General features: G+C 44.4%; 1 long non-coding RNA gene across 1 annotated transcript in view; it reads right to left on the bottom strand.

Annotated features, from left to right (window-relative positions):
- LOC109316559 overlaps window positions 1-885 on the bottom strand; it is a 12,655-nt gene extending 11,770 nt beyond the window's left edge. Inside the window, exon 1 of the long non-coding RNA XR_002102870.1 lies at window positions 804-885. This is a non-coding gene — a long non-coding RNA (uncharacterized LOC109316559). The remainder of the gene's footprint in view (window positions 1-803) is intronic.
- Window positions 886-11,333: the final 10,448 nt, after the last annotated feature.

The raw sequence follows: 11,333 nt of genomic DNA on the forward strand, positions 1-11,333 counted from the left end.
CACCATCCTGCAGCAGCCTCAGGGTTTTGGGGGGCTCATGAAGAGCTCCCCACATGGCGCAGGGCAGTGAGGAGGCAGTGGAGATTTCCCCCCCCGCTGCCAGAAATGGTGAATCCGGGGTTCTTCTCTTTTTTTTTTTTCTTAAAGGGCCAGAGCTGGGGTGGGCAGGGCAGCCATGGGGGGCTGGGACAGCAGGGGTGGGTCAGGGGGCTCACACAGAGCCCCCCATGTAGCGTGGGGTAGTGGAGGACAGCAGAGATCACCTCCCCTGCTCGGCAGCACCTGCTAAGTCTGGGCTTTTTTTCCCCAAGTGCTGGGAGCTGGGGCAGGTGGGGCAGCCATTGCTGAGCTGGGAGAGTGGGCAGGGGGTGGGCCTGGCTGATTTGGAGATTCAGCTGAATCAATCTTGGACAGCTTTTCAAATCACCGAATTGAATCACTGTCCCCCAAATTGGCCAAATCTGAATCTGAAGTGAATACTAGCTGCTTCACACAGGCCTACTAGAAGGAACCTTACAGTCCTCTTGGTCCAGCCTCCTTGCACATGGGGAGGAAAAACTGCTGGGATCAAATGATCCCAGCAAGATGCATGTCAAGGCATTTTTTGAAGATTACCAGGGTGGATGACTGTACCACATCTTGGTGGAGTCTGTTCCAAACCTTTGGCACTTGGCTTGTAAAAAAGTTTTTCCTTATGCCTAGCCTGAAGCAATCTTCAATCAGCTTCTTCCCATTATGTTTTGTCCTCCCCTGGGGGGCCTAGTGAACAGATGCTCCCCCAAACCCTGATGTATGCCCTTGACAGGCTGCAACCAAGTCCCCCCTGAGTCTTCTCATCTCCAGGCTGAGCAATCCCAAGCCCCTCAGTCTCTCATACGTCTTGGTCTCCAGACCTCTAATCATACGTGTGGCCCTCAGCTGGACTCTCTTGAGCTTCTCCACATCCTTTTTGAATTGTGGAGCCCAAAACTGGACGCAGTACTCCAGTTGCATTCTCACCAAGGCTGAGTAAAGTGGGAGGATGACATCCTTTGCCTTTCATGAGATGCCTCAATGGATCCTCCTAATATATGGGAACAAAATGGGATGAGGAGAGACTTTCATGAGACATGGGCAGAAGGGTCTAAAAACCAGTAGAACAAATTCTCTACATTATCTGAAATTGAATCTATTATTTCTAAGTCTTAACATGCCTTTGTGGCCAGATAAACAGCTGTGGCAATCACTGAAACAATGTTTTGTCACCATCTCTTCTCAGTGATATGTCCACATAAATGAGAAAAGTTATCTATTGCTGAAAATTACCCTATTAGCTCACTGTTAGACAGAAATGTGTTCTGGATCCAAAAGACTCAATACAATTGATGTCCCATATCACAGTCAATGAAGTTTTACAGGATGGATTTTCAACTTTAAGTCATTAAGAAATTCCATTTAAAAAACTTCCAAAAATATTAAGGTTGCAAAATTAAATAATCCAGAGTTATGCCCAGATTAAAGATGTCTCTTCAGTCTTTATTCTTCTCTTGTTAATTGTGACAGGATGGTACCTAAGGATCACCATGGGACCCTCAGTGGCTACCCTGATCTTGGCTGGCTCCCAGTCTAGCCCTCCAGGGTTTTACCCTGCTTCTTCTCCTGCCACACCTTGATGTTAAAAGGTAACAAGTGTGGGTGCCCTCAGAGGCTGGTGAGCCTCATGTGCTCTCTCTCTGTCTCTCTTTGTTCATTTTCTCAGGCCCTACTTGCCTTAAAGGCTAAATTCATGGACACCTTCCACCCCTACAGCCATGCCCATATCTTGCAGGTGTTACTCTGCCCAGGGCATGTGGACAATGGATTACGGCTCTGCCCCAGCTTCAGCCCATGCTGTCACCTCTTCTATATCCTGGACCTGGTCCCAGAGCATCTCCCTGCCCAGCTGCATGCCCTGCCAGTGCTGCTCAGGCTGACCTCCATGGAAACCCCGGTCCTGCACTGTCACAGCCCCCACTTGTGGGATCTCCATGGAAACCAGACAGAGCAACATGGGCAGGGGCTGCTGGGAAATGAAGTCCATCACAGCCCCAATCCAACCCACAGGGTGGACTTTGCCTGCCTCTGGTAAAGACACTGGACTTCATAAAAGCAGATTTTAACAGACTCAAAACTTGTGGGCAGGATGCCCTTGGAAGCAAGTCTGAGGAGAAAAGCAGTCCAGGAGAGCTGGTTGTATATTAAGGAGGCCTTTATTAAGGTCTCAGAAGCAAACTGTCCCATGTGCAGAAAGAATAGGAAGTGTAGCAAGAAGCTGGGCTGGTTAAACAGTGAAGTCTTTAGGAAATTGCAAAGAATCCTACAAAAAATGGAAAAGTATAATGGTATCACATGATCATACAGGAAAAAATCAGGAGGAACAAGGCAAAAACAAGGAGTCTTTCTCATAATTCTGACAGACTCATAGGCCCCATCTACATGTTGCTATATGGTGATGTTGCTATGGAGCTGTGCTTTAGTACTTCCCGTTGGAAATACTAAAGCATGGCACAGTATGGGCAGGTACTGTGCCATGCGCATGGTGCATGGGTAGATTTCACCACTATATCACCATAGTGGCGTACTATACCCAGAGAGCACACTGCTATGGCAACACAGCTAACAAACACATGTAGACACAAATGATCACTACATCACTGCAGTGCTCTGTACGGTGATGTAGCATGCCTCTACATCACCCTAGGGCAATGTGTAGATGCACCCATATTTTAAGGAACGTGTAGGTCCCTTACTGAATGCAGAAGCCAATCTAGTAATGGATTGGAGGGAAGGCTGAAATATTCAATATTTTTTTTACCCCAGTCTTCACAAATAAGGTCAGCTACCATATGACAGGTGCAGTTGGCAGCAAGGATAGGGGTGGAAATAAGCAGCCAAGAGTAGTAGAAGAACAGGATGTGGATTACTTAGAGAAGCTGGATGTCTTCAAGTTAGAAAGGCCATCCAGAATGTACCCTAAATTTCTAAAGGAATTGACTGAGGTTATTTCAAGGTCATTGACTATTGTCTGAGAATTCACAAGATCAGGTGAAGTCCTGGATGACTGAAAAAAGACAAATATATTGCTCATCTTTTAAAAAAGGGAAAAAGAAGTATTCAGGCACTTACAGGCAAATCAGACTGATCTCAATACCAGGAAAGATTGTGAAGCAAGTCATCAAAAATTCTATTTCTAAGTACCTAGAAGAAAATAAAGCGATCAGGAGTAGCCACTTGGATTTTTCAATAGTAAGTCATATATAACCAACATGATTTCCTTCTTTGACAAGAAGACAGGCTCTGCTGATGAGGAAAACAGTGAATATGACATACTTTAATTTTATCAAGTGTTTTAATGTGGTTTCCCATGACATTCTTGTAAATTAATTAAGTAAATACAGACTAGGTTAAAGTACTGTAAAGTGGACTATGCTAAATGATTACAGTAGACCCTCGTTTTATGTATATTTGACTTGCCCACGTCTCTCATTTATGCAAGTTAATATTAACACTCAAGCAGAAAAATACACCCCAAGACATGCTTTGCGAGATGCGCAGACTGAGTCAAATGGAGTTACGTGCAGCTTGGGTTTCCAAGCAAGATTCTGGAGGTTCACTCAGTCTCAGTGCTGCCACTGTGGTAGCAGCAGTCTCTTCTTAATGCTCTCAGTTAAGAGCTCTCTTAACCCCTTACACTTCATTAAATGGCTGATACATTCAAACTTTTGGATATTTACCTAAACTTCTTTGACGAAAATGACCCCAGTCATGAAAGAAGTGCTAAGGTTGCCAGGCTGATGAAGGAGCCAATGACTGCTACACAGAGCTATACAGGGAGAAGTGGTGTTGCTCAGTGCAGTGCTATCTCAACTCAGTCAACTGACTTTCAGCCCTCCATTTCTGGGGGAGAGCCCAAACAATAAATTTTTGTAACATAATAAATAAAGTATTGCCTGAAAAAGGTTTTACTTTGTTACCTTTGGTGTCATAAATGTGAGGTCTAAGGAACACAACCCCTCACTTTTCTATTATTTCCTATGGGAAAATTTACCTCGAGTCATGTGAATTTGACATATGCAAGGTTTCTCAGCAGCACAATATATGTGTACGTCAATGGCTCAATATCTAGTTGGGAGGAGTGAGGTTCTGGATCCAGAGCTGTTTAATATCATCATTAATGATTTGGAGAATGAAACTGAATGCACATTTAACAAATTTGGAAATGTTACCGTGTTGCAGATTCTTTGGAGGTTAGGCAAGGTTTCAGAATGACTGCAATAAATTGGTAACATGGTCCTAAATCATTTGCATGAAAGTCAGTGAGGACAAGTGCAAAGTCCTGTATTTGGAACAGAACAATTGCATGTACAAATACAGACTGAGGAAGGGCTGACAAAGTTGCAGTACTGCAGCAAAGAACTTGGGGGTCACAGTGAAGCATGAGCCAAGTATGAGCCAAACTTGTTGCAAAAAAAGGCTAATCATATATTAATAAAACCATCACTTACAAATCAAAGCGAATGATTCTTTCACTTAGTTCCAGGAAGGCCTCACCTAGAGTACTGTACTTCAAAAAAGATGTAGACAGATTGAAAAGAGTCCAGTGAAGAGTGACAAAAATGAGTGGAGGACTGTGAAACATGATGTATGAGGACAGGCTGAAAAAGCTAAAGTTCACAGATTCATAGATTGTAGAGTGTAGAGTCGGAAGGGACCATGAAGGATCATCATGTCTGACTCCTTGCCCCAGGCAGGAAAGAGGACCGAGGTCAGATGACCCCAGCCAGTGCCTATCTAGCCTCCTCTTGAAGACCTCCAAGTTAGGTGATAGTACCACCTCTCTTGGCAGCCTGTTCCAGATTCTGGCCACCCTTACTGTAAAAAATTTCTTACTAATATCCAACCTAAATCTACTCTCCACTAGTTTGTACCTATTATTCCTAGTTACTCCTAGGGGTGCCCTGGTAAATAGCACATCTCCAACTCTCTGTTGTCCTCCCTTGATCAACTTATATGCAGCTACAAGGTCTCCCCTCAGATGTCTCTTGTGAAGGCTGAAGAGATCCAGATCCCTCAACCTCCTCTTGTAGGGTCTTGCACAGAGGCCACTAATCATATGAGTGGCCCTTCTCTGAACCCTCTCCAGATTCTCTGCATCCCTCTAGAAGTGCAGCATCCATAACTGGACACAGTACTCTAGCTGCAGCCTAACCAATGCTGCATAGAGGGGGAGCATCACCTCCCTTGATCTGTTGGTTATGCATCTGCTAATACACGATAAGGTGTGATTGGCTTTGTTAATGTCTTCATTATCCTGCCAGCTCATGTTCATCTTGGAGTCAGCTATGACTCCAAGATCCCTCTCAGCTGCTGAGCTACTGAGGAGGTCATCCCCCAACCTATAGATGTGTTGGGGATTCCTCCTCCCTAGGTGGAGTACCTTGCATTTGTCTTTGTTGAATTGCATTCTGTTTCATAGATTCATAGATTCATAGATGTAGGGTCCAAAGGGATCTTGTAGATTTTCTAGTCCCACCCCCTGCCCTGGGCAGGAGAGAAAGCTGGGCTTAAATGACCCCAGCCAGGTAAACATTGAGCCTCCTCTTAAAGACCCCCAGGGTAGGAGCCATCACCACTTCCCTTGGAAGTTGGTTCCAGATCCAAGCTTCCCTGACTATAAAGTAGTGCCTTTTAATTAATGTCTAGTTTAAACCTACTCTCTAGCAACTTATGGCCGTTATTCCTTGTTACTCCAGGAGGTGCTCGGGGGGAACAAGGTCGCTTCCAAACCCTGCCGGTTCCCCCCTGTAAGTTTGTAAATGACCATCAGGTCTTCCCTCAGCTTTCTCTTGCAAAGGCTGAACAGGTTAAGGTCCTGTAGCTTCTCCTCATAGGGTCTTCCCTGCTGTCCCCTATGAGGGGCAGGGATCACATGAGTGGCCCTCCTTTGGACCCTCTCAATGCTGTCTACATCCCTCCTGAAGTGCAGCACCAAGAACTGGATGCGTTCTGACCAGCTGTGGCCTGACCAGTGTCACATAGAGTGGGAGGATCACCTCCTTGGCCGTCCTTGTGATGCATCTGTGGATGCAGGACAAGGTACGGTTAGCCCTACTGTCTGTGTTCTTGCATTGTTGGCCCATGTTCATCTTGGAGTCAATTATGACTCCAGTATCTCTTTCTGCCACCATTTCATTCTGCCTATTGATCCAACTTGTCCAGATTGGCCTGTATCTGCTCCCTGCCCACCGGTGTGTTAATTTTGCCCCATAACTTGGTGTCATCTGTGAACTTGGACAGGGTGCTCTCCACACCCTCTGTTCAAATCCCTGATGAAGATATTAAATAACACCAGTCCAAGACCAAACCCTGCGGGACACCACTGCCCACCTCCTTCCAGGTCGAAAATGACCCATCCACCACTACTCTCTGGGTGTGGTCCCTAAGCCAGTTGGCCACCCACCTGACTGTATAAGTGTCCTCTCCACAGCTTGCTAGCTTCCTTATGAGAATAGGATGCAAAACTGTATCTAAGGTCTTCTTAAAGTCCAGGTAGATGACATCAGCCTCAGTTCCTCTGTCAAGGCAGTGTGTGACCTGGTCATAAAAGGCTATAAGATTTGTTAGGCAGGATCTACCTGTTATGAACCCATGCTGGGTTCCTTTCAGCATCATTTCCCCTGCTGGGCCTTCATAAATGCGCTCTTTAATGATTTTTTATAGTGTTTTCCCAAGGAGAGAGGTAAGACTGACTGGCCTAAAGTTACTGGCTTGTCCTTTTTCCCCTTCTTAAAAATGGGCACCACATTGGCTCTTGTCCAGTCCTCAGGGAGCTGGCTGGAGCACCATGAGTGCTCAAACAGCCATGCCAGTGGCTCAGCTATAACACTGGCCAATTCCTTCAGCACCCATGGATGGAGGTCATCTAGGCCTGCTAATTTGTACCCATCCAACCCCTCCAAGTGCTCCTTAACTAAGTCAGCACTAACCATTGGTGGTCTAGTGCCTCCTGGGCATCTATCTATGCTCAAGTTGAGGGAATTGTCTTGGCCAGTACTTAGAAATACTGAAGCAAAGAACTCATTGAAGAGCTCTGCCTTTTTCCCTGTGTCAGCCACCAACTGTCCTGATTTGTCCTGCAGGGGCCCTATGTTACTCTGCACCTTCCTTTTGCTCACTATGTATCTGTGGAAGGACTTCTTATTGTCCTTGATTGTTGTAGCCAGCCTAAGCTCCAGTCCTACCTGAGCCTGCCTGATTCCCTCCAATAGCACACCAGGGAGGTAAATTCCTCCTTGGTGGCTGACCCACAATTCCATTGCCTGTAAATCTCTTTCTTTGCCCCCAGTCTTTTCTCCTCTACCCCCACCTTGATGATGGAAGATGTGTACTGCTCCCTAACATAGAGAGCTATACTCCTGCCTTTTTTCCCCACTCTGTCTCACCTATACAACCTGTAGCCCTCAGTGCCTACCACCCAGTCATGGGTAGAATCCCACCATATTTCCATTAAGCTGACTAGATCATACTGGGTGCTAGCAAGTAAGACTATGAGTTCCTCCTGCTTATTCCCAATACTCCTAGCATTTGTGTAAAGACACATTAGCGCCCCCCCACCATGGGTGCTCTTGGTGCCCCTTTGCCTTGATGTCTAGAGTGGCCCTTAGTGCTTACCTGGTTTGGTTGAGTGCCTTGTTTGGGGGTTGCCAACCCTGGGTTCTCCTCGACCACAAGTTCCCCATCCCACCTTTATTTTGTCTGGAGAAAAGAAGACTAAGGAAGGAATTGATAACTGTCTTCAAATATTATAAGGGTGGGTAAACAATGGAACAGGTTGCTGGAACATGGAACCCTTGCCCTGTTACTGAAAAGTGGTGTGGCCGCTTTATGTGCAGGGTTTTTATAGCACAGGTACAGGCAACCAGCAGACTGGTGGTTAAGGAAAAGTCCTGTGGTCAAGTCAGCTAACAGGGGAGTCACATGACCAGAAAGGGGCAGAGCTTTGGTAGTATATAAGCCAAAGCAGGAAGTTAGACCCAAGAAGCAGCAGAGTGACGAGGCCTTGCTGTGAGATGGCTGCTGCTGATGACTACCGGGCAGGGAGCTTTGGGAATGCACCAAAGAGATATAATTCAGGGCCTGGAAGAAGTGTGGTAGCCAGCTGGTAGGCTGAATGTTTGTGTTGCTGCCAGAAGGCTTAAATTTATGTTTGGGTTTTAACTAGTGGCTTGGGTAGGAATAGAAAGGGGTGGTGTGGCTATTAGTGGCTGAGTAGCATGTGATTGTTTTGAAACATACCCAAGGTCAGGCTGAAGGTACAGACAGCCTGCGAAGGGGCAGAGATAAGAGTTTGGGACCAGGGTGCCTGGAGCCTGATCAGGGAGCCAGGATAAAGGCCCTGGAGGGCAAGATAAGGGGCTGGAGCCCCAAAGCTAGGCTGGGAACAGTGGGCCTTGGCTAAGGGACCAACTAGAGTAGAGAGGTGGAAGCCAGGAAAGCCAAGGCCCAAACAAGGCAGGAAAGACCCGAGGTGGCCTGGTGGCTTTGGGGGACAAGTGTCCCATCTAAGTGGTGATACATAGCATCTGCAAGGCATGAGCATGACTATGGGGGTGGCTGGAGGTCATGACTTAAGCTCTTATGGCAGGTAAGGTCAGGAGAGTCAACCACTGAGGAAGAGGGAGCACCTTAGGCTCATCAGTCTCTGAGGGCAGCCTCCCTTTCATGAAGTTTCCATCAAGACATGGCAGGAAAGAAATCAAAGTGAGACCTTGAGAGACAGGGAGAGAGAGAGAGCCTAGCAGGGATGAGGTGGCCTATAAGGGGCATCACAATGGTCCTCAGTCACCTAACCTATTACAGTTACACATAGAGATTATGAAATCTCTATCCTTGGACATTTTTAAGACCAGGTTAGACAGACCCTTGATTGGGATGTTTTAGTCAGGAACAATCCTGCCTTAAGTAGTGGGTTGAACTAGATGACCTTTTGGGGTCCCTTCTAATTTTCTATTCTATACTGAAGGGTTTTTGTGTGTTTGGTTTGCCACACTATTAATAAATTGTTGGGGGGGCATGGCTACTTTAATTGCTTACAGAGATGATTTAAACTGTTTGATTCTGCTTGCATCCAGGAAGGCAGGGGATGCAGTTTAGGATTTTGAGATGTCTGCCTTATCTTGATAGTTCTGTTTAAATGATCAATAGAGAAACAGTTAATTATATTCACATTTAAATGAGCTTCTTGCAGTTTTTGTTAATCCTTGAAAATAATTTGACAATTCAGGCCTTTCAGAGCTATTTTTTCAAACTTCCTGCAGACATAAGGAGAGAAAAGTATCAGTTTACATTTACAATAAACATTTCATATGTTATTTTTTGCTAACTGTCACACCTAGAAGAAAGCTGAGATCCTGGATTACAGTTTTACTGGAGCAGATGGATTCTCAAGCAAATTTTCTGATGCTGTGATATTGTAGAATAGAAGAAGTCCTTTTTCACCAAATCCAAGGGTGTTATTTTAATCTATAACATATCATCCTGATTCACTATTGCACTCATCCACTTTTACTCCAGTATATCTTAGTTGCAATTATCTAAAGCTGAAGTAACAGAGTGGTGAACTGGACCCTGTCAGCAAAATTTTCAACGGTGATTAGCTTTTGAGGTTGTCATTTGAGAGATCTAGCAAGATTTTTCAGAAGGTACATGCTCTTCTCTATTTTGAAAAATCAGACCCTTTTAAAGAGCTCAAGTTCAGCATTCAAACACTGAGACCTTTATACTTTGGGTGGTTAAATCTCAGGAAAGTATTCCCTGTTATAAATAAAAGTGAAACAGTGTACAGTTAACTTTGAAAAATATCTAATGGGTAGCATTTTTCTGGAGGGGAAATTAGGTTCTTAAATCCATGATGTCATTTGTGAGTCTGAATGTTCATTAAAGAGCCCTTTGTAATGTGTACAGGTTATATATACAAAAGGCACCTGCATATGTAAATAAAGGCTACAATGACTCCTGCGTTCCAGCATCTGACTTAATTAATATTGGCTTCTGTGCAGGGTGTGCGTGCCTTGTATAGGAGCCAAAAAACGGAAAATAATTTAGCAGCTGTAGGTAGTGTGTACTGTTTTGACACTTTCCAAATGACTGCACAAGGGACCTATACATGATGGATGTTGTTGGAAGTTTTTAAACGTACTTTTTAAAGTCTTAACAGGCAGATGATGGTGGAAAGGAAAAGGAGGAGATTTATTGGCTTCATTTCTGACAAGTATCTGTGATTATGTCACTTAATTGTTGGATTATCTGTTCTCTCCAAATTAAAGCAAATTGTCCTTTTGCCTGCCTTCTAATCCTGAGGGGTGAATTTCAGATTCTTGCCTTTGTGACTGTTTCCACCATCATCATAAAAGGCTACATAGTCTTTGGTCATCTTTGGATCCCATTCTCAGTAAGATTCTCTTTGGATTGTTCTGGTTTTATTTTGCTCTTGTGCATTCAAAGTCCAAATGTCTCATTTTACCAGTGTTACTTCAACAGGTGTCAGCTGATCATATTTTCCCAAAATCTGATGGCAGTTAAATTAAGCAGCAGTTTGGCTCAGTATATTCGGTGGTTCTTTGGAGATGTGCACCTAGTTAATTCCTCCTGCAGCATTCTGAAGATGTCGGTCCAGATTCTGATGTCAGTTACACTGGGGTACTCCAGGGTAAATCCATGGCACCAGCTCTATTACCATTTGAAATCAGAACCTGGTGATTGCTCCATTTCTTAGAGTTGTGCAGAGTATTCACAATAAAGCTGAAGAGCAAAATTTAATGTTGTCTTTGTTTGTTTTGTTGCTCTCTTGAAACCCAGCCCAGGGTTTTTTGAGATTTTCAAGTGAACCTCCGCTGATTTATGGTTTGTCAAGCAAACCTCGCAGAAGTTGCATTTTATGTAATTTTCATGTCAACTGGAGGTCACACTTGATGCTTTTGACTGAGTTTCACTGTGTGATTTTTAATGTAACATATTCCATCCAGAATAAAAGAATTTGTGTAAAAAAACAACAACTTTATGCACAGTTGTAATGTCTTCAGACAGTTGTAGAATTGGGATGTTTTAAGTGAAGACTCACTCTCTAACAAAACATCAGTTGAAAGTTAGAGGTAGAAAAAGAGGCATACCAGCTTCTGGCTTTTTTACTGTTTGTTCCATGCAGGAAGAGTGCACAACAACTGCAGATGCTTCCTCAGCCTGACAAAGGGTATTTATACTCAAAAGCTTGCTAAGAAGTATTTTTCCAACTATTTGAGTTGGTCTAATAAAAGATA

This window comes from Crocodylus porosus, unplaced genomic scaffold (assembly GCF_001723895.1).
Source record: "Crocodylus porosus isolate Cpor-Errol unplaced genomic scaffold, CroPor_comp1, whole genome shotgun sequence".
In the NCBI taxonomy this organism is placed as follows: domain Eukaryota; kingdom Metazoa; phylum Chordata; order Crocodylia; family Crocodylidae; genus Crocodylus; species Crocodylus porosus.